This window comes from Acanthochromis polyacanthus, chromosome 4 (genome assembly GCF_021347895.1).
Source record: "Acanthochromis polyacanthus isolate Apoly-LR-REF ecotype Palm Island chromosome 4, KAUST_Apoly_ChrSc, whole genome shotgun sequence".
Taxonomy (NCBI): domain Eukaryota; kingdom Metazoa; phylum Chordata; class Actinopteri; family Pomacentridae; genus Acanthochromis; species Acanthochromis polyacanthus.
Genome location: NC_067116.1, coordinates 11398523 through 11423236, shown reverse-complemented (window position 1 = coordinate 11423236; position 24714 = coordinate 11398523). Strand labels below are relative to the sequence as shown.

At 42.3% G+C, this 24714-nt stretch overlaps 1 protein-coding gene and 1 long non-coding RNA gene across 2 annotated transcripts in view; one reads left to right on the top strand and one right to left on the bottom strand.

Moving 5' to 3' along the window:
- Positions 1-24714, bottom strand: part of mylk4b (myosin light chain kinase family, member 4b) — a 157874-nt gene that overhangs the window by 49587 nt on the left and 83573 nt on the right. The window lies entirely within an intron of this gene.
- Positions 12317-14385, top strand: LOC110972297 (uncharacterized). The gene is made up of 3 exons (XR_007941443.1): positions 12317-12469; positions 12637-12729; positions 13483-14385. It is a non-coding gene; the product is annotated as an uncharacterized LOC110972297 (long non-coding RNA).

Here is a 24714-nt window from a genome sequence, read left to right as displayed (position 1 = left end):
ATATGGATACAACAAGCTTCAGTCCAGAGCCACAATTATAGACTGTGTCACATGCAACAAATGTATGCTGTGGGATAATGGCTGCTGTTGTGGTGAGCCCACATTTAACAACACTGGAGCTGGGCAAGGGAAAGGTGAAACGAAGATGGAGGTGGATAGTCACTAAGTACATTAACTCTTGTAACCTACGTGCTTTGTCCGTCGATATTTTGTATTTTCCACACAAACTGTTCATAGTGATTTTTGGTAACAACTCTAGGGTAACAAACCCTTTGAAGAGGCAGGACTTGTGAACTAAAAGTGCACCTCCAGCCCAAATGGGACCATCTACTAGGGGAGCTAGTAATAGACTACAAATTTTGTTCCACTGACAACAGATCAGTGACAGCTCTCTGATCCCTGGCATGTTGCAGGGCCCTGGTCCAGCTCCAGGGCCCCTGACTCATCCAGGGTTTCCCTCACAAATGGCATCCTTGCCCACATAGGATTCATTATGACTAACTGAAACCAAAAATAATTTCAAATAACACAACAACAAAGTTCTATATACTCTTTTGTAAATGGCTATTTTGAAATCCCGGAAAACAAATGAGCTTACCTCATTTGTTCATCTGCATTCTCTTTTATGCAATTGTATGTGTGTACTGCAGCAGCATGTGTCATAGTCATTAACACGATATCAGAGCTGTGAACAAAAAAAACCATTAAAGTTGGACCTCAGATTTCCTAGTTCACATACACTATCATTGAAAAGTTTGGGGTCACTCAGGCAATTTCATAATTTCCATGAAACCTCACACTTTTATTCATGTGCCTGTATTCTTCATGAGTCTTATCATCAATTAGCCTTTCAACATCATTAACTAACACAATGTAGCATGAGAACACAGGAGTGATGGTTGCTGGAAATGGGTTTCTCTACCCCATGAAGATATTCCATTAAAAATCTGCTGTTGACAGTTACCACCTTAACAATGTCTAGACTAGATTTCTGATTCATTTAAGGTTACCTTCATTAAAGAAAACTGCTTTTCTTTAAAAAAAAAAAAAAAAAAAAAAAAGGACATTTCTAAGTGACCCCAAACTTTTGAACAGTAATGTATTATTTTAATTCTGGTGATGTTTGGTGTTTATTTGTGATGACTAGCTGTACACACAGAAAACTTTATTGCTTGACTAAATTCTACAAATATGTAAATGATCAAATTGATTTCCAAATAATATGAACTGCAAAAGAAATCTGCTGAATGCATTTATTGCAAGTGTGCATTGTGGAACTGACTGTACCATGGGAGGCGGCAGTTGGGGAAGCATATGAGCGCAAACAGCTGAAGTATGCGGATATAGCAGCCGAGGCAGAGCAGCGTGGCTGGCGTGCACAAGTGCTTCCGGTTGAGGTCGGATGTAGAGGTTTTGTTGCTACGTCCACAACCAAGCTTCTGAAGGGAATGGGAATACGAGGTCAGGCTTTCCGACGAGCTGTCAAATCTGTATCAGAGGCTGCAGAACGAAGCAGCAGGTGGATATGGATCAAGAGAAAGGACCCCAATTGGGCTGCGAGGTGACCATCCAGGGGTAACTGCAGAGGGGGGCACACCTGGGACGCTGGGTGTCGCCGTTAAGCCCGTTGGAGGTGTAGTGGGCTTAAATTAACGAAACACCAGTGAAGAGGGGTGCCCACCTGAAGACCCCAGTGAAGTGTTTGCCCCTGGACGGTCACTTTTCACCCCCCTCCCCCCACTCAGTACCAAGTGCCGATTAATCTAAGGGATTGTACCATCTCGTCCTATGAGCTCAACTGGACAAAAGCATTTGCAAGATGAATATCATGTAAAGTAACTGGCTAAATATGAGTAGCTATTCTTCCACATTTGCCTAAAAATTGAAAAACATTTTTTTACTTATGGTGTTGAAAGGCTAATTGATGATTCGACCCCAAATTTTTGAACAGTAGTGTAGCTGCCATCCGAGCAACTTATGCAGTTTAAGCAGAGGTGGGTAGTAACGAGGCACATTTACTCCGTTACATTTACTTCAGTAACTTTATGAAAAAAATGTACTTCTGAGATTACTTTTTCTCTGCCATACTTTTTACTTTCACTTGAGTAGATTTATGATGAAGAAATGCCACTCTTACTCCGTTACACTGGGCTACACTCGACTCCTTACTTTTTATTTACCACATTACATATGCTTTGTTTTGTCCTAGAGATGCCCCCAGTGGATCTACCACATGACTGTGTTTCACCAATCAGACGACGGAACAATAATCACATGACTCCGTTTCACCAGACGTCCCTGCAGTCATAATAATGTTATTAGCAGCATAGTTGCACAAACTCTTCACACGTAGCAGACAGGGAATGAAAAAAACGGAGGCATTTTCGAGAAATTTGCTCTTGCTTCAGAGTCTGATAACATTAGCATAGCATTAGCATGGATATCGCCGTCTTTTGTCTTCTGTTTACTAACGCCGGCGAAGTGAAGTGTGACGTCACGCTTGATAGGTCCGCATGATACGGGGGGATACAGCATTCACATACAGTCTGTGCCATAGATATGTATAGAAAAATAGACATGCTACTGTAGCAGTCAGTTAAGTGACGTGCCTACGTGGCGGCCATCTTGGAGGGGGCAAAGTTCCCATTCAAAGCAATGCATTCACAGTGAAAATAAATCATAATTTGCTCATTTCTCAACCGATTTTCATGTGGTTTACTTTATTGTCAACGTCAAAACATGTACTATTAATACAGAATATTTTATCTAAAAAAAAAAACACAGAAAAAGGGTTCCTACAAATGTAGCCTGCAATTTTAGTTATGTTATTCTTTAGGTCCAGAGGCCAGGGAATCTTTAAGTTCAGTGATTACATATACAAATGTAAATACCTAGCTACATAGAAAATGTTTTGAGATCAAAAGATTTAATTGTACATGTAATCTATTTATTTATTTCTAATTAATATTAATTTATTATTATTTATTTATCTAGGCTATTATATACATATAACAAGGAGCTAGACTAGAACAGGATAGAGTTTCTTGACATTTACAATAAACAACACAATTACATTTACAATAAACAGCAAAACTATTACTAATATTAATTATTTATGACTCTCTTTAGGATGATATATACAATAGAAACTTTGAGGTAGAAATGTACGCAGAATTTTACTTGTAGGGGGGTTGTAATTATTCATTGTACTAATGATCTAGTGCCCTGGTAGTTGAGATAATGATGAGTTGTCATTTTGTCATGATTCATTGCACATGGGTTGGTCACTTTGCAAAAGTGAACCAAATACACACCGAGCAATACTCAGTGAGTATCTGCACAATTTGAGAATGGGTTTTGAAGGCCTATATAAAGACCCAAAAAAGGCCACCATTGTTAGTCCAGTGAACAGCATCATGCCGCGTCTATCACATGAACAACGTCTCCGGGCACTGGGTATGGTGGAGGCCGGTTTGAGCTACAGTGATGTAGCCAGGCGTATGGGCTGTTCCCAACCCACAATCAGAAGCCTGGTCCAAAGCATGCGCCAACGGATTGCTGCCTGCATCGAAGTAAATGGAGGCCATACTCGGTATTGACTGTTGTGACTTTGTGTTTGGCAGGTGCCGTTTTCTTTTGTGAAATTCTTTATTTTGAAATCATTCTTGAAACTTGAGATTTTTGTTTCTGTATGCTAATATGCTAAACAAATGATTCATATGAAGAAAATCCAGTTTCGGGCTTCAAAATAAAAATTATGTTGAAAAATATGGTCTCAAAGTTTTTAATGACTGTCAGTGTACATTGGGTACGAAAAGTATTCAGCCCCTTTGAAAATTTTCACTCTCTGTGTCACTGCATTTGCCAAAATCAAAAAAGTTTATTTTATTTCTCATTAATGTACACTCAGCACCCCATCTTGACAGAAAAAAAAAAACAGAAATGTAGAAATTTTTGCAAATTTACTAAAAAAGAAAGACTTAAATATCACATGGTCATAAGTATTCAGACCCTGTGCTTAGTATTGAGTAGAAGCACCCTTTTCAGCTAGTACAGCCATGAGTCTTCTTGGGAATGACGCAACAAGTTTTTCACACCTGGATTTGGGGATCCTCTGCCATTCTTCCTTGCAGATCCTCTCCAGTTCTGTCAGGTTGGATGGTGAACGTTGGTGGACAGCCATTTTGAGGTCTCTCCAGAGATGCTCAATTGGGTTTAGGTCAGGGCTCTGGCTGGGCCAGTCAAGAACGGTCACAGAGTTGTTGTGAAGCCACTCCTTTTTTATTTTAGCTGTGTGCTTAGGGCCATTGTCCTGTTGAAAGGTGAACCTTCGGCCCAGTCTGAGGTCCTGAGCACTCTGGAAGTGGTTTTCCTCCAGGATTTCTCTGTACTTGGCCGCATTCATCCTTCCTTCAATTGCAACCAGTCCTCCTGCCCCTGCAGCTGAAAAACACCCCCATAACATGATGCTCCCACCACGTTTCACTGTAGGGATTGTATTGGGCAGGTGATGAGCAGTGCCTGGTTTTTTCCACACATACCGCTTAGAATTAACACCATAAAGTTCAATCTTGGTCTCATCAGACCAGAGAATCTTATTTCTCATAGTCTGGGAGTCCTTCATGTGTTTTTTGGCAAACTCTATGCTAGCTTTCATGTGTCTTGGACTGAGGAGAGGCTTCCGTCGGGCCACTCTGCCATAAAGCCCCGACTGGTGGAGAGCTGCAGTGATAGTTGACTTTGTGGAACTTTCTCCTGTCTCCCGACTGCATCTCTGGAGCTCAGCCACAGTGATTTTTGGGTTCTTCTTTACCTCTCTCACCAAGGCTCTTCTCCCACCATTACTCAGTTTGGCTGGACGGCCAGGTCTAGGAAGAGTTGTGGTCATCCCAAACTTCTTCCATTTGAGGATTATGGAGGCCACTGTGCTCTGAGGAACCTTGAGTGGTGCGGAAATTCTTTTGTAACTTTGGCCAGATCTGTGCCTTGCCACAATTCTGTCTCTGAGCTCCTTGGGCAGTTCCTTCGACCTCATGATTCTCATTTGCTCTGACATGCACTGTGAGCTGTAAGGTCTTATATAGACAGGTGTGTGCCTTTCCTAATCAAGTCCAATCAGTTTAATTAAACACAGCTGGACTCCAATAAAGAAGCAAAACCATCTTCAGGAGGATCAGAAGAAATGGACAGAATGTGAGTTAAATATGAATGTCGCTGCAATGGGTCTGAATTATGACCATGTGATATTTCAGTTTTTCTTTTTTAATAAATTTGCAAAAAAATTCTACATTTCTGCTTTTTTCTGTCAAGATGGGGTGCTGAGTAATTAATGAGAAATAAAATGAACTTTTTTGATTTTGGCAAATGGCTGCAATGAAACATCCATCCATTCTCTATACACCGCTTTATCCTCACTAGGGTTGCGGGGGGTGCTGGAGCCTATCCCAGCTGACTCGGGCGAAGGCAGGGGACACCCTGGACAGGTCGCCAGTCTGTCACTTGGCTACATATACAGACACACAATCACACTCACATTCATACCTACGGGCAATTTAGAGTAACCAGTTAACCTCAGCATGTTTTTGGACTGTGGGAGGAAGCCGGAGTGCCCGGAGAAAACCCACGCATGCACAGGGAGAACATGTAAACTCCATGCAGAAAGATCCCAGGCCCACCCCGGGATTTGAAGCGGGATCTTCTTGCTGCAAGGCGAAAGCGCTAACCACTAGACCACTGTGCAGCCCACTGCAATGACACAGCGAGTAAAAAATTTCAAGGGGTCTGAATACTTTCTGTACCCACTGTATATATATATATATATATATATATATATATATACACAGGGTTCTCGCCAGGATTTCTTTTCAGTGTAACGGCAGGTCCTCCTGCACGCGCGCGCGTGCAATAGACGAGAACGAGCACGCGCGCAATCGACGGGAACGGGTCAATCGACAGGAAAGTACGTCTGAGCTGGGGAGACATAAATTAACCTAGATAGGCACCCAGTTGATAAAAACGAACGCACATGTTGTTATCTGTCAAAATAACAGCGCAGCGGCCCTAATCACAGTGTTAACCCTTCCTGTTCGGCCCCCGACCGTGGTCAGGAAGCCCAGGGTTAACCCCCTTCACTTCCTCAGCAGCCGTTAGAGGCAAAGACACAGGAGCCCAGCCGCATCGAAGAACACTACAGCCTTTATTGTCTATAAACAGTGGCTGAACCACACGGTACCGCCAACCCAACTCTCCTCCGACGACTGGACCGACTGCCCGTCTCTCTCACTCGCTCTCCCACTCCCTCCCCCTCCCTCCAACACACACACACACGCTACTCTCTCTCTCACTCTCATGACGGAGCCACACACTCTCATAACAACAGCGTAATCTTTGAAATGCGCTGGCGTAGCGGCCCTAATCACAGCGTAATCTTTTAAACTGAGCGTAACGGCCGTTAAGACTGCGTAACGGCCCGTCAGACAGTGTAACGGCCGTTATGACAGCGTAACGGGCCGTTACGCTGAAATGCGCTGGCGAGAACCCTGATATATATAAAAGAAGGAAATAGACTAGAACAGGATAGAGGCACACTAGAACAGGATAGAGACAGACTGGAACAGGATAGAGTTTATTTACATTTACAATAAACAGATACATTGTTGTTTGTGTCCCTGAGTAAGTAACACTTTTAGCATCTCACAGCATTGTAGTTGATTATGAATCATTCATATAAAAATCATTCAGTATGACAAAATTTATTTTAAATACTTAGACATACAAATAATTAACATACAATGAGCATATAAATGCTAATAGCATGGAAGCAGTGATGCAAACACAAGTAGGGTGAAAAATAAGTGTGCACTGGGGTCACAGTGGGTCATCTATAAAGTAACAGAAAAAGTGTAAATTGTCGTGAAAATACTGAAACTCAATAAAACTGAGTTGCTGCATCCTTGTAAATGATGCACCTCCTCTTCCAAGATGAGCCCGGAAGTTAAACACTGATGGAATGACACCAGGTCTGAGCCTGCAAATCTGCCCAGTCCTGTCAAACTCCATCCATCCATCCATTCTCTATACACCACTTTATCTTCACTAGGGTCGCGGGGGGTGCTGGAGCCTATCCCAGCTGACTTGGGCGAAGGCAGGGGACACCCTGGACAGGTCGTCAGTCTGTCACAGGGCTACATATACAGACAAACAATCACACTCACATTCACACCTACGGGCAATATAGAATAATCAATAAACCTCAGCATGCACAGAGAGAACATGCAAACTCCATGCAGAAAGATCCCAGGCCCAGGCCAGGACGTCAACCGGGGATCTTCTTGCTGCAAGGCGAAAGTACTAACCACTTCCCCACTGTGCAGTCCCGTGTCAAACTCATCAGGTTTAAAATGATGACTGCAGATTTATTCATTATTCATTGGCTTATTCAATTCTTTGTACTTAATTTATTAGCATGATTCTTTTTAAATATGTTGTTGTGTACATACTTATTTACTTCTCTGTCTACTTTTTTTTTTAAAATCCGTGTCGGTTTCCCAAAGACTATGGGTTGAGGAAGAAGTGGGAAGAAGCTCTGAGGAGAAAGGGGTTTGCTGCAAGTATATAACAGCCTAGAGAGAGAGATAAATAAATAATAATTAATATTAATTGTGTTGTTTATTGTAAATGTAATTGTGTTGTTTATTGTAAATATAAATAAACTATATCCTGTTTTCGTCTATCTCCTTGTTATATGTATATAACAGCCTAAAGAAAAATATTAAAAAATAAATAATATTAATAATTGTGTTGTTATTGTAAATGTAAATAAAGTCTATCCTGTTCTAGTTTACACTGTTATCCTGAAAGTTCATTCTACTCAACAGTTTCAGTAAATACCACTATAAAGAAATGAGTTTTGTTGCATTACTTAAACAGTATGAGTATATGGTAAGTGTCTGAGAGAGTCGTGAGGTGTACTCACTTTTGTAAGTGTAATAAACTTAAAACGGGCCACAATTGCTGCCCTGTTCTGCTTGCCCTGTTCTGATTGGCTCACAATTCAAAACAAGTCTGGGCATGACCTTTGGAGGAGAGAGAGAAGTTTGCGCCTGTTCCTCATTTTCACGGAGCGATTTAAGGCCTTTACTCTTGTTCGGCTCTTTGGACAACAAATTTTTAGCCTGCATTTTTCATTTTTTTGCAAGTTTGGACCCCCTGAAAGGACATTTGTCTGCAGCATACAATTTTCCGAACGAGGTGAGTTGTTTTCCTCTTTCAAGTACTACAAATCAGAAACTGCTGCTGTTTTTTCTAGTTTGAACGTGTACAAGTGTGCGTCAGTTTGAGGTTGAATTAGGTAAATAGCAAGCATTTGATAACGGCAGTATTGTATTTTTGAAGTTGCTCTCTTCCTGTGTGTTCTCAAGTTTTGCAGCAGTAGGACAGAATTCATTTTATTTCAATGTAGTTTGGAATAAGTAACTGCCAATTTTTAACATTAGCCGTGCTATTTTTGTTTAAAGCCTTAATGTAATGTCTTGGAAATGCAAGTACTGCCCTGCCATCTGTGAGAAGAGAGCACAACTTTTCAAACATTATCGGCTAAAACATGGAACTTATGCCAGAACTGAGCCCTTTCCTTGCTTACATCAGGAATGTATGTGTACATTCAGGTCTCTTAATGCTCTCCATAGCCATTTATCTCGTGTTCACACCAAAAGTGTGGATCAACCGCAAACTGACAACTCTCAAATTAAGTTTCGCTGTTTGTCATGCAAATTTTTTGAACCCTGCTCTGAAACTGAATACTTTGCTCATCTGCGGAGAGCCCACTTAAAAGTAAACCACAAAGTTGATTGTCCTTATAAAGACTGTAAATTTCAGAGCAATGTATACTCCACTTTCAATGCACACAAAAGTAAAACACACAGTGAGCATACTTGGAAGCATTTCAAGTCTGAAATAATTGTCAGAATAATCGAAGATACTTGTGATGAAGTAGCCCATGAAAGTCAAGGTGAAGTAGAGCAAATGACGACCTCTGACACAGAAGACCTAGCGGTCATGGATGAAGCCTGCAGTGATCTTTGTGGTTTAGGAAAACAGCTTGAACATAATCTAGCATCTCTGTTATTGAAAATGCAGACTGTTCTGCATATCCCAGAGAGTGCTGTACAAGAAGTGATACAACACCTTTGCCAAATACATGACCTGTCACAACCATTACTGTACAGTAATGTCAAGGCAGTACTTCAGAAATACTATCCAAATGTGGATGAATTAGTTGTAAAAGAGATAGTATGTGCCGTTTCAGAGAGTAATGTAATGACATCATTGTGTGACAAACGTGGCTCTCTCGGAACTGTTAAAAGGAGGGCAGCCTATGTGAGGAATGAGTTTACACTGGTGATGCCTGTAGAATATGCTGTTGAAAAAGGCACAAAAACAGCTGTATATGTCCCCGTACAACACATGCTACAGAAACTGTTAAACAAAACTGACATTTTAGATAAAGCAATGTCAGAAAAGGTGCATGTTCCATGTGAATATCATTCATATGCTGATGGCGAGCACTTTAAGGAAAATGAACTTCTTTCAAAGGATGAATTCACAGTTGCACTGATACTTTATCTTGATGACTTTGAAGTAGCCAATCCTTTGGGAACATCAAAGCAGAAACACAAAATGTGTGCAGTGTATTGGGCTATTGGTAATATACCTGCAAAATATAGATCAACACTAAACTCTATTCAACTTGCTCTACTCTGTAACACCTCCACAATCAAACAGTGTGGTTATGAGGAAGTTCTGCAGCCTCTTATCCATGATGTTGTCTCATTACAACAGCATGGTGTTTATGTAGAGCAGCTAGGCAAAAGTGTGAAGGGAACTGTCTTGTTTGTCGCAGCTGATAACCTTGCTGCCCATTCACTTGCAGGATTCCATAAGAGCTTCACAGTAAACAAATTTTGCAGAGTATGTATGGCATCCAGAAGTGATATTCAGCAGCAAGAGGTAAGTTCTGGCTTCTTTCATCTCCGAGATAAAAACTGTCATGACAGGCATGTGCAAGAGGTGATGAAAGACTCAAGCTTAAGTCAAAAGACTGGAGTGAAAGGATCATGTCCTCTTACTAAAAGTCTGCAACACTTCCATGTGGTCAAGGGTTACCCTCCAGACATTTTACACGATGTCTTGGAAGGCATTGTCCCAGTTGAGGTGTCTCTGTGCCTCACAGACCTGATTGGAAAGAAATATTTTACTTTAGATATGCTAAATGAGGCCATCAGATCATTCAGCTACACATTTACTGACAAGACTGATCAGCCTCAGACAATTAGCAAAGGATTTTCAACTAAAGGGACCATTGGTGGAAATGGTCATGAGAACTGGTCTGTCATCAGGTTACTTCCACTTTTTATTGGTCACTGTGTCCCTGAGGGAAATAACTCTTGGGAAATTCTCATGCTCCTCAAGGATATTGTGGAGCTCGTTGTGGCACCAAAGCACACTGATGAGACTCTGCATTTCCTGGAATGCAAGTTGACAGAGCACAGAGAACTGCTGCAGTCAACCTTTCCAGATTTCAGGTTGCGACCAAAACATCACTATGTGGAACATTATCCTCATCTGATAAAGAAATTTGGTCCTTTAACTGATGTTTGGACTATGCGCTTTGAGGGCAAGCATAAGTTCTTCAAAAAAGTAGTCAGAGACTCCCAGAATTTTAAAAATGTGGCCATGACACTTGCTACTAAACACCAGAAAGCAATGAGTTACTATTTGGACTGTAGCTCATTTTTCAGGCCAGCAGTTGATATGACAAAGGTTACAATGACCTCGGTTACATCTTTTCCCAGTGATGTTCAGAGAGTACTCCCTCAAAAGATAACCACTCCTGGGTCAGTGCTTGTTGCATCATCTGTCTGCATCGACGGAATCAAGTATCACACAGATATGATGCTCTGTATTGGTTCCTGTTCAGGTCTCCCTGAATTTGGTCAGATTACACAGATTATTGCCGCTAACCCAGATATTTTATTTGTTTGCAAAAAAATGATAGCATGGTACCAAGAGCACTGTTGGTCCTATCAGCTATGCTACACTGATGATGTCTTTCCACTGTCAGCATACAAAATACAAGGGAAGCTTATGGTAACTCTCAAGCGATTTGTTATTTGCTAAAACTGACAATGTTTTTGTTTTACCTCAGATGGCTACACAACAGAAACTGACCATGAGAGTCATTGTTTGTGAGGGGGGCATACAAAAAATGACAATGACTCCCGGTCCAAATACAGTTGATGATTTAATAAACTGGCTCAAGAGATCAGTTGAACCTGATTACAACTTCATTTTACAGTATGAGGACCCTGAATTCAACCACGCACTCTGCAACCTAGAGGACATTTCTGACCTCCCTGAAAAACCTACCATCCGGATTATTCCTGTCCTTGACCTCATTCCTGTCTCACAAAGTGAAAATAGCAATGACGTGAGCAGCCTGCCTGACACAGACATTTTGTCTGCCTCGTCTCTGCAGGGTCACAAAGAGTGGCCTGAAGTATTTGACATTCCAAAGTTTCCTGTAGATGTGGAATACAGACTACGGCAAGGAAATCTGAGGTATCTTCGTGATCGCAGTTACCTGAAAGTGACAAAGGATATGAAGCATGACATCCTTGAGAAGCTGGCAGAGACCATGTATGGATACAAAGCCTACCCAACAAAAGAGGAGTTTGAAGTTGTTGCAAAAGCCTTGATAGCAGAACATCCCTGTCTTAAAGAACAAGGCTCATCATCTGGCTGTGGGGGGTGGATAAACAGTCTAAAATTCAAAATGGGGAACTACAGAACGAAAATGCGCCAGCTGGGACGGCCTGATGTAACAATTAATGGAGGTAAACGTGGAAAAAACAATGCTGATGGTGAGCCTTCACACAAAAACATAAAGAAGCCAAGAAAAGGGGAGATCAATTACCTTCCAGAATTTCCAGAGGGAATTGATGTTGATAGCCTTGAAACTGTTAGAGAAGCCATGGTCAATGAAATGCAGACGAAAAACCCAAATGATGCTGTTATTAGAAAAAACATAGACATCACATTTGCCCTTAGAAGAGAGGAAGTTGTGAAGGATGAGCCTGACATTAGCCAGATACTTCAACGCTGGCCGGCACTTTTCACTGAAAGTCATGTTTGTAAAAGTTTCCTTTAATTTTTTTTCTTATTTGTGCGGCACACATCATTGGACAAAATGCTCACAGATGTTTATTACTGTTCTAAGTAACTCTGCCTTGAAATTGAGCTTTTTCATATTTTTCAGGTTTACTTGGAGTTTAATAGGATTGTTGGAAGAAATCTTAAAGAAGAATTCTTCAGTGTTCTTGATGACTTGAGTCCGAGCTTCATGGAAATCTTCAAGAGGAAGACAGGTCGGATAGGCAAGCAGTTGGCTGACCTGCTACAACAGACAACGGTGGGTTGATATTTCTGTTTTCTTGTAATTATTATGATGATTAGTTCATCCATATTACATAAACTAACTCTCTCATCTTCCATTGCGATGTGTTTTTATGTGGACAAATAAAGTGATATTATATTTTATTGTCCTATTGTGTGTGTTATACCTTTATACATTTGCAGAGCACTGAGCCAACAGCCATTAGAAGCCTTGTTCTGAGAGGACTTCCAGTCATTCTTGGGGATGATGCGTCCATGTTCTTTAATAGCAGTTCGGTGAGTAATGTTTTTTGATAAATGTTTAGATCAATTTTTCCATTCTCCTAGGTTTTGCTTATTTGGGATGATTGGTTATGATAATTAGAATTTGTGAAGATGTTTGATTGAACTCAAGTTGATTTTGATTTGATAATGTGCCTTGTCTGTCAGCAAGAGGAAATTAATTACTGCCTTTTACACTGCAAATTATGCAGACATTCAAATGGCTTGTGTAGTGACTTGATTTCTACAAAAACAAAAAAATCTCAACCACTGAGGGGCTGCTGCCAGAACTTCCAGTTGAAGCATAGTTTGTGCAGGCTCCATTGAAGGAATCCAAACATTTCCAGCATATTTCCTTTATTGATCCACACACACTTGTCCCAATAACTTGTACTTGTATGCAAAATAAACAAAAAAGCTCAAATTTGGCCACTAAAACTCTGGTCAACAAAACTGTATACTTCTCCCCAGTCAGCAACACACCTGAAGAGTAATTAATGCTTCCTCTGTTTATACTATTCACATATCACATTGTCCAATACAGCACCTACTGTCAAAACATGAAATCTATACCTCCAACAGACACCCATAGATGAACACACACAAAAATGGCTCTAACAGCTTGTTTACACAACATAACCTAAAATAGAACCACTATGAATTAGAAAAATATAATATTAAAGAAGGTCATACAGCTGATTGTAGACAAATTGTTGTTAACCTGAATATCTTTGGGGTTTTTTTTGTCTTTTTTCTTGCACTATGTAGAATCCTGATGAGGGAGACTCCGTGGACATTCCAGTGGGAATCCTCTGCTATGAAGACAACAGCACTGCAAGCCCAGCATCACCACAACTAAACCCTTCAAGAGTGGGGATCATCCTAGAGGACAGCACTGTAATGGACACACTTACCAACCGACCTCAAGCAATGTGCCTCTTGTTTGGCTTTACCTACGCACTCCACCTACAGTACCCGAAGTGCATGAAAAACACCTTCATCTTCATGCAGCAGGTCATGCTAAATTTAGGCCGAAGAGAGCTACCTCCAAAGATTCAAAAGCTGAAGAATGAGCTTGCAGTGTAAGACACATTTCATGCTCAAGGCACAACTCTTCATGCACATGTTTGGATTATTGTACAATGATATTGCACTGACTGCCACAAATACTTTTGCAGTTGTTCATTTTGTATGCGATTCTTCTTGTCCTAGATGTGTCTAGTATTGTTGGTTTTACTCAAACTGTTTTACAGGGGACATATTTTTGAAAGTTGCAGGTTTATTAACCATCTCTGGTCCTCACTGCATAGTTGTTGTTATTGCTTCTGTTCTTAATACCTGTGTTGTTGTGTGGCACACAAAGCGTACAGTTTTTCTATGTGCACTTGCAGTACAATGTATGCTGCTACATGGTCAGTTTTTCTCTCTTTTTTCCAAACTTGAAAATTGTTCACAGAACAAACAATTTAAAACCTGAGCTGTGTATTTGAAAGTGAATTGTTTAATAATTTAATATACATGTTCTATTTCTGCATCATAAAAAGGTACTGTAGTAAGGTAACAACAAAAACTGTTGAAACTGGTGGCAAAAGCCCATTTTGGGAATTTTCCAAAGACAAGGTCATGTTGTTATTGTAGATTTTCATCTGGAATTTCACATAGAGCATCAAAGCTGACAAATATTTGTTTTTGTTATGTTTCAATAAAATGAATAAAATGCACTGCATTGTGTGGTCATTGACAAAAGAAGAACTTAATTGGAATTTTTTAATCCCAAGTATCTTTTTTTTATAAAAATTCATAATTTTTGATGAAACTAGAATTTTTTAAGTGTATTTTACTGATAATATTAAATTCTAACCATTGTACATTTAAGTTAGCAGTACTTAAACAAATTAAGTTTCTCTACTGCCAATGACTTAAAATATTTGAGGCAATCACTTGACGCAAATGATTTAAGTACAATCAACTTATCCGGGTTTACAGTGTATATGTGTGTATATATATATATATATATATGTGTGTGTGTGTGTGTGTGTGTGTGTGTGTGTGTGTGTGTAAGAATAAATTAATAATAAACAAATAGATTACATTTGAAATTAAATCTTTTGATCTCAAAACATTTTCTACATATCTAAGTATTTACATTTATATATGTAATGGCTGAACTGAAAAGATTCGCTGGCCTCTGAACCTAAAGAATAACATAATTAAAACTGCAGACAACATTTGTAGGAAGCCTTTTTCTGTGTTTTTTTTTAATAGATCAAATATTCTCTATCAATAGCACGTGTTTTGACGTTGACAACAAAGTAAACCACACGAAAATCGGTTGAGAAATGAGCAAATTCTGATTTATTTTCATTGTACATGCATTGCTATGAATGGGAACTTTGCCCCCTCCGAGATGGCAGCCACGTAGGCACGTCACTTAGCCGGCTGCTACAGCGCGCTGGCGTATCTACTCATCTATACGTATCTATGATCGCCGGTGTGAAAGATGTTTAAGTTACGTATGAAGGCTGAAGTTTCTTTTCTTTTAACTCCCTTTGGTTAATGCGGCCAATGTATATTTTTCATTTTATTTTTGTATTTGTAAGCCTATTCTGTGCAACCTCAGTTTAATTTATGTTTGTGTTTCTTTAGTTCTTCAGACATTATTTCACGCTATGAGAGGTGAAATTAAACGCCTGTACCATAAGAACGCCCTGTGTCGGCGATTGACTGAACGGGAGCTACAAGTACATACACACAAACACCAGCACAGAAGCAGATGATACCATATGTCACACTGGTAATTTATTTTCTTAAAAGAGAAAAAAAAGCTGAATATAACATTTTGTTGCCACTTTAACATGGCCAGTATGCTCTGAAAATACTTTATCAAAGCAGTTGAAACTTTTCATAACTTGGTGATTGACTTAGACAGGACTCAACCCTGCCTTCTGCTGAAGGCATAAATGCTAAGCCCTCACTCTGAGGGATTGGCCCATCCACACGAAGACAAACCGAGGTCTAAACACATAAGTTTCTTGTCGAATCTGCATATCATCCACACGAAGATGGCGTTTTGGGGGTCTGTAAGTGATCATTTTTGAAACCAGGTTCCAGAGTGGAAAGATTTTGAAATGCCGTATACGCAGATCCGTGTTTACTGGCTCTCCGCTACTTTTCAGATACGCTTGCATCATAGTTTCATATCTTCATTGACACGCATGCACCACACGCGCCAACGACAACAACAATGGCGGCGTACAGTGTAGCAAATGTGCTTTATAATCCAGTGACACCCGAAGCAAGAGTTCAGCCTCATCGTCCGTCCAGACTAACGTAGTAGCTTGCCCACGTTGCCCACTCATGCTTCCCGGCTTGGTCTCTGTTTACAACTTTTGCCGCAAGTGCGCATGGCCACTGTTTTTTCTTTTGTTTGCGCGTGTTTCCAGCGTTACAGCGCCCCTTGAGGTCTGGAATGTGTTTTACAGCGTTTCCATGCGTATCGAGTGCATTCATGTAGACGCACACATTTTCTGAGACGCCTTCGTCTTTATGGCAATCGTTTTTGAAACTGTTAAGCGTTTTGTCTTCGTGTGGATGGGGCCTTAGAGATAGATTCTTACTGACTGAGAAAATGCAGTGAACCAGTAAATATATACTGCTCAAAAAATTAAAGGAACACTTTGAAAATACATCATATTTCAATACGGGGAAAAAACAAACTGGATATTAGCATTGATATGGACTGGATAATGTGTTAGGAATGAAAAGTGCCACATTGTTTGATGGAAATGAAAATTATCAACCTCCCAGGAGGGCTAAATTCAAGACACCCGAAAATCAAAGTGAAAAACTGATGTGGCAGGCTAGTCCATCTTGCTGAAATTCCTTGGCAGCAACTCAAAATGGTATTCAGTAGTTTGTATGCCTTCCATGTGCTTGTATGCATGACTGACGATGTCGGGACAACCCTGGGGTATCTCCTCCCAGAACTGGACCAGGGCATCGCTGAGCTCCTGGACAGTCTGAGGAGCAACCTGATGGTGTCGGATGGAACAAAACATAATGTTCCAAAGGTGTTCTATTGGATTCAGGTCAGGTGAGCATGGGGGCCAGCTAATGGTATCAGTTCCTTCATCCTCCAGGAACTGCATGAGTTCTCTTACCACATAAGACTGGGCATTGTTGTGCACCAGAAGGAATCCAGGACTACTGCACCAATGCAGGGTCTGACAATGGGTCAAAAGATTTCATCCTGATACCTAATGGCAGTCAGAATGCCATTGTCCAGCCTGTAGAGGTCTGTGCGTCCCTCCATGGATATGCCTCCCCACACCATCACTGACCCACCACCAAACCAGTCATGCTGAACAATGTTACAGGCAGCATAACGTTCTCCACAGCTTCTCTGGACCCTTTCATGCCTGTCACATGCTGTTACGGCCGCAGCCGTATTCTGGCTCCTCCCCTGTGTTTTGTGTGCGTTCCTCCTCTGTGCTTTGTGTGTGTGTGCGTGAGTGCTCGTGTGTGGTGTGTGCCTGTCATTCCTCTCAGGCTGCTGCCAATCAGTGTCACCTGCCGACTAATTGGAATCAGCTGCTGGGCCCTCTTCAGCCAATCCGGTGCAGCCACGGCCCAGCATAAGAAGCTGCTGGACCTGAGGGATGACGGCTTGTCACTGTACTCCAGTCTTGCCCATGTGCCTCATCGTAGAAACTTTGTTAGACAACCGTTCGTTTTGTGATTGTGGAGGCACTAGTCTTTTTCGTTCTCGTTTGCTACACACGCTGTGTTTGCGTTTAGGATTATTTGGGTACATTTTGGATATCTTGTGTTAAATTTATAGCTCTAGTTTAGAGTCTCTTTTTGTTCCTGTTATATTTCTTTTCACGTCGCACTAGTGTCCTCCGTTTTTATTTTATTTTTGTACCTCCTTTTCATTTCTTTTTAATAAACATCTTTAAAGCCAACACCAACTGGCTCTTATGTTACTTCCCTCACCCACTACACGAGCCAGGGTTGTAACATAAATGGGGGCTCGTCCGTTTTTTGTTGGTTAATATAGCTCGTCCGCTTTTTGTTTGATTTGGCTCGTCTGCTTTTTGTTTAATTCAGCCCGTCTGTTTTGACGTGGTTCGCTTTTCGTTTGGGTAGCTCGTTCGTTCTGTTGTTTTTTCTTCGTCCGGCAATGGCCGTGATCGTTTTTTTTTGTTAGTGTAGGTTTGCCGCTTTTGGGTCATAGCATGTGTAATTCCGTCGGGTTATGGCGTCGTTTATTTTGGAGGAGTTTCTGACAGATCCGTCGCTGGATCTCCTTCAAAGTTTACGGAAGGATGCCTTGGTGGCAATTGCTATTCATTTTGGTGTCTCTGTTCCTAAAACTGTTCTCAAGAAGGATTTGAGGACGATTGTTGTTGATTTGTTGGTGGATAGGGGAGTTGTTGTGTTGCCGGTGCCGTCTGCTGTGCCTGTGGGTACTCCTGTGCTTGAGGGGGCGGTGACCCTCGATCTTTCGGGGGAGGAGGAGAAGCCGGCTGAGCGGATTCCCTCAGAGCCGGGTGGGGCAGGTGTGCGGCCTGACGCGCCGTTTACACTACCTCACTACGATCCTCTCTCCTCCGTCAGCACTGAGTCTCGGGGCGAGGCCAGGCTGAAAGTGCGGTTGGCCCGACTCCAAATGGAAGCTCAGGAAAAAGCCGAGGTACGGCAAAATCAGCTGAAATTGGAAATCCGTAAGTTAGAAATTGAGGCTGACAAGGAAGTCCGCCTGTGTCAGCTGGAGCTACAAGCTCAGCTGAGCCCAGCCCCGGCTGCATCTCCAGATACAGGTGTGTCTCCCCATTTTTCTAATTCCACCATAGACAATTTTGATGTTGGGAGGAATATTTCCTTGGTTCCTCCGTTCAGAGACAGTGAGGTGGATAGTTACTTTGCCACGTTTGAACGCATTGCTTCTGCGTTACGTTGGCCTTCTGAGGCTTGGCCGCTGCTGCTGCAGTGTAAACTGCATGGCAAGGCCCAGGAAGCCGTCGCTGCTTTGCCGCTGGATAGAAGTCTAGATTATGAATCTATTAAACTAGCAATTCTGCGTGCATATGAGTTGGTCCCTGAGGCCTACAGACAATGGTTTAGGAATCACTAAAAGACTCCTGCTCAGACTTATGTGGAGTTCGCCAGAGAGAAAGGAACTCTCTTTGAAAAATGGTGTACTGCCTGTAAAGCAACAGACTTTAATACACTGCGTGAACTAATTCTTCTAGAAGAATTTAAGAACTGTTTACCAGAGCGTATTGTAACTTATGTCAATGAACAGAAAATATCGACACTTTCAGCTGCTTCTGTACTTGCTGATGAATATGTGCTTACGCACAAAAATGTCTTTTCGCCTGCCACTGTGAAGCCTCGTGCTTCAGCACCTCAGACTGTACAAAACAGAAATGAAAGAGAATGTTATTATTGTCATAAGCTTGGACACCTCATTGCGAACTGCCCCGTTCTAAAAAGGAAAGAACAAAATGGTAATGGTAAGCCACCCAAAGGGGTTGGATTCATAAAATCAGAGAACTGTATTAAGCCCAATATTGTCTCTCCTATTCGGCCAGATCCATGCTTTGAACCATTCATGTTCAGTGGGTTGATTTCTCTAACAGGTGAGTCTGCAGATCAGTGCCCCGTGCGTATTTTGAGAGACACAGGTGCCTCTCAGTCTGTCATTCTAGCTTCTACACTACCATTTTCTGAAGCCTCTGCTTGTGGTTATAGTGTAGCTCTGCAAGGGATCGAGATGGGTTATGTCCCGCAGCCAGTGCATAATGTACATATCCAATCTGAATTGGTAAATGGCGTTTTCCCGATTGCTGTGTGTCCGGTGCTGCCCATAAAAGGGGTTGTACTGCTTATGGGAAACGACATTGCGGGTGGAAAAATTACCCCTGCACTAGAAGTGCTGAATTCTCCTCCTGGTGCCGACCTTACATCTGGTTGTGATGACAAAAAACTATTTCCGTCATGTGCAATCACCCGTGCTCAAGCTAAGAAGTTGGATGAATTTTCGTTAGCTGACTCTGTGTTAATGTCTGCTTTTTCTAAGGATGGTGCAAAGAATGTAACTGAGAACGAGAGTGTAACGGAGAACGAGAATGTAACAGAGAACGCTCCCACAGTTCCGAATGTGGAAGCTGCAGAACCTGTATGTGCTGACAGCCAGAATTCATCTCTACCAGATGGTCCAACGCTGCCGGTGGACAGTGAACGCCTCACTGCTGCGCAGAGAGCTGACCCAATGCTGAAGCGTTGTTTTGACAAGGTGGTGAGTGACGACAAAGCAAGTGGTGAGATTGTAGCTTTTGTCCTTGATAAAGACATATTAATGCGAAAATGGTCGCCTCCTTCTAAGGAAATGGAGAGTGTTTACCAAGTTGTGGTACCAGCAGTTTACAGACAACATGTGCTGTCCGTAGCACATGAACAGCCATGGTCAGGTCATTTTGGGGTAAATAAAACCTACAATATGATCTTAAAACATTTCTTCTGGCCTGGACTTAAGACTGATGTGGTTAACTTCTGTCGTTCTTGTCATGTGTGCCAGTTAGCCGGTAAACCAAATCAGAAGATTCCGCCTGCTCCACTCCATCCTATTCCTGCATTAGGTGAACCGTTTGAACGCGTCATCATTGACATTGTCGGACCGTTACCCCGTACAAAATCAGGTAACCAGTATCTGCTCACTATTATGTGCGCTGCCACCCGCTATCCAGAAGCTGTCCCGCTGCGAAAAATTACGGCATCATCTGTGGTTAAGACATTAACCAAGTTTTTCTCTACGTTTGGCCTGCCTCGCATAATACAGTCAGACCAGGGAACTAATTTCCAGTCACGATTGTTCAAGCAGGTTCTTAAAACGTTAGGAATCAAGCATTCTGTATCTAGCCCGTACCACCCGGAATCTCAGGGTGCGTTAGAACGTTGGCATCAGACCTTAAAGTCGATGCTTAGAAAATACGCATTGGAGACCGATAAAAGCTGGGACGAAGGAATTCCTTTCGTTTTGTTCGCAGCCCGCGATGCGGTCCAAGAATCCCTCGGTTTTAGTCCCGCAGAACTCGTGTTCGGTCACACGCTCCGTGGTCCACTTAAATCACTCCAGGAAGCTTTCGTATCAGCGGAACTCACTCCTGAAGTGAACGTGCTCGACTTTGTTTCCAAATTCCGTGAGAAACTGCACCGTGCAAATTTGTTCACTAGAAACTGTCTGACTTCCTCACAATCCGTGATGAAATCTCGTTTTGACCGTTTAGCTGTGTTACGCAAATTTAGTAAAGGAGTTAAAGTTTTGGAATTGTTACCAGTACCTGGCTCCGCGCTCTCCGCCAGATTTTCAGGTCCTTATGAAGTCCGTGAACGCCTCAGCGACACCGACTACTCCAATGCAACTCCAGAAAGAAGACACAAAACGCGTGTCTGCCACATCAATATGCTAAAGCCGTATTTTCCTCGTGATCAGAATACTGCCACAGCTCCGCCTGAGAAACCCCGTACGTCCGATTCTGTTGCTGCCCTTGCTTTAATTATAACTGATCCCTCCAGCATCGATGATGAAGATGAATTAAAAACTCCTCATTTGTCTCATCAGACTGCTCGTCTGCCAGACTCTAAGATGCTCGAAGCTCTTCCAACTCAGTTAGGCCATTTAAACAGCGCGCAACGAAATGGCATAACTGCGTTGGTTGACCACTTTAAATGTATTTTTGGAGATGTTCCAACCCGTACAACGGTACTGCAGCACGACATAGATGTGGGGAATGCAAAGCCTATAAAACAGCATCCATATAGGGTTAATCCACTAAAACGTGAGCTGATGAAAAAAAAACTAAGTATCTGCTGGAAAATAATTTAGCCATACCTAGCTGTAGCCCATGGAGTTCACCGTGTTTGCTCGAAGCGAAGTCGGACGGCTCGCCTCGGTTTATAACGGATTTCCGTAAAGTGAATGCCGTTACTGTCACCGATTCGTACCCGCTTCCCCGTATGGAAGACTGTATCGACACCCTAGGAACCGCTAAATTTGTAACCAAATTAGATCTACTAAAGGGTTATTGGCAAGTCCCCTTAACGGAACGTGCGTCAATAATCTCGGCGTTTGCAACTCCTGACTGTTTTCTCCAATACACAGTCATGGCGTTCGGCATGTGTAACGCTCCCGCTACCTTTCAGCGTCTAATTAACCTTGTGTTGTCTGGTCTGCCGAACTGCAGCGCATACTTAGATGACTTAATCGTTCACTCTGAGACGTGGGACGAACATGTTCGCCTGCTCAAACAGGTGTTTGCTCGACTGGCGCGCGCGTCCCTCACCCTGAACCTAGCGAAATGCGACTTTGGGAAAGCCACTGTTACCTATCTAGGGAGGCAGGTAGGACAAGGCCAAGTCCGTCCCCTGGAAGCTAAGGTTGCCGCTGTCCATGATTTCCCTACTCCTGTAACGCGTACAGCTTTACGTCGTTTCCTGGGAATGGCTGGTTACTACCGTGGATTCTGCCGCAATTTCTCGTCCGTGGTTCAGCCCCTTACTGCGCTTTTAAGCCCCGAAACCGAGTTTATCTGGTCTGACAATTGTCAGCATGCTTTCGACAGTGCAAAATCTCTTCTGTGTCATGCTCCTGTTCTCGCTGCCCCTAACTTCTCCCATCCGTTTAAGCTGGAGGTGGATGCCTCCGCAGTGGGAGCTGGTTCTGTACTCTTGCAGGAAGATGATGATGGAGTTGATCACCCGGTGTGTTTCTTCTCACTTAAGTTTAACAAAAACCAGGTTAACTACTCAGTCATTGAGAAGGAAACACTTGCTTTGTTATGGTCACTTCAGCATTTTGAGGTGTATCTCGGGTCTAGCTCTTTGCCAGTGGTGGTCTTCACCGACCATAACCCCCTCGTGTTCCTAAGCCGCATGTATAACCACAACCAACGACTTATGAAGTGGGCACTGATTTTGCAAGATTACAACCTTGAGATTCACCATAAAAAGGGGTCAGAAAACGTAGTCGCAGATGCATTGTCCAGGGCTTAGTGACTTGCTATAACGTGTTGTGTATTCTGTAACAAACCGTACAGGTTTGTTTTTTTTTAAGGGGGGAGGTGTTACGGCCGCAGCCGTATTCTGGCTCCTCCCCTGTGTTTTGTGTGCGTTCCTCCTCTGTGCTTTGTGTGTGTGTGCGTGTGTGCGTGAGTGCTCGTGTGTGGTGTGTGCCTGTCATTCCTCTCAGGCTGCTGCCAATCAGTGTCACCTGCCGACTAATTAGAATCAGCTGCTGGGCCCTCTTCAGCCAATCCGGTGCAGCCACGGCCCAGCATAAGAAGCCGCTGGACCTGAGGGATGACGGCTTGTCACTGTACTCCAGTCTTGCCCATGTGCCTCATCGTAGAAACTTTGTTAGACAACCGTTCGTTTTGTGATTGTGGAGGCACTAGTCTTTTTCGTTCTCGTTTGCTACACACGCTGTGTTTGCGTTTAGGATTATTTGGGTACATTTTGGATATCTTGTGTTAAATTTATAGCTCTAGTTTAGAGTCTCTTTTTGTTCCTGTTATATTTCTTTTCACGTCGCACTAGTGTCCTCCGTTTTTATTTTATTTTTGTACCTCCTTTTCATTTCTTTTTAATAAACATCTTTAAAGCCAACACCAACTGGCTCTTATGTTACTTCCCTCACCCACTACACGAGCCAGGGTTGTAACACATGCGCTCAGGGTGAACCTGCTCTCATCTGTGAAAAGCACAGGGCACCAGTGGTGGACTTGCAAATTCCTGTGTTGCCAGCCGAGCACCACGGTGCCAGTCAACGAGCACAGCGGGCACTAGAGGACGCTGGGCCCTCAGACCACTCTCATTAAATCTCTTTCTGATTGTTTGATCAGAGACATTCACACCAGTGGTCTGCTGGAGGTCATTTTGTAGAGCTATTGCAGTGCTCATCCTGTTCCTCCTTGTACAAAGGAGCAGATACCTGTCCTGCTGATCAGTTGAGGACCTTCGACAGCCCTGTCAAGCTCTCCCAGACTAACTGCCTGTCTTCTGGAATCTCCTCCATGCGCTTGAGAATGTGCTGGGAGACACAGCAAACCTTCTGGCAATGGCACGCATTGATGTGCCATCCTGGAGGAGTTGGACTGTCTGTGGAACCTCTGTAGGGTCCAGGTATCGGCTCATGCTACCAGAAGTGACACTTACCCTAGCCAAATGCAAAACTAGTGAAAAACAGTCAGACAATATTAGGAAGGAAAAAAATGTCAGTGGCCTTCACCTGTAAACTCATTCCTGTTTTGGGGGTTGTCTCATTGTTACCCCTCGAGTGCATCTGTTGTTAATTTTATGAACACCAAAGCAGCTATAACTGACTAAAAAGCCCCTCAGTTAATTACTTGACCAGATCAGTATCCCACATGTTTCACTGATTTGATGCAATACTTAGATTAAAAAGTGTTCCTTCAATTTTTTTGAGCAGTGTACTTCAAATGATACAGTTTGCAGTGAACCTTCTGTGCTTTTCAAGATGGGTCTGATGGTTCTCATATTGTGTTGATACTTACTGTTTGATATCTTCCTGTGCTGTGGTGTGATATCTGACCCACTTGAGGATATTACACCACCACGAAAAACCTTAAGCAGCTAAAACTAACACACACCTTCCCCACAATGCTGCGAAAGAATACTCTAGAAAAAAGAGTTCAACATAAATGTTTATTTCTTCCTATTACTGCAATTATCATTAATGGATCTCTGTAATCACCTTTTACTCTGTGTATAACTGTTAGTTTATTTTGATACACTTTAACATTTGTTAATTAATTACACTTTTTAAGAAATTTTTCATGTTAAATTAGTTAATATGTGCAACGTTATCCACATGTAGTGGGCTTTCTAAATGTATGCTTTAATTGTAAGATACATACACGATATTGCCAAAAGCATTCACTCACCTGCCTTGACTTGCATATGTACGTAAGTGACATC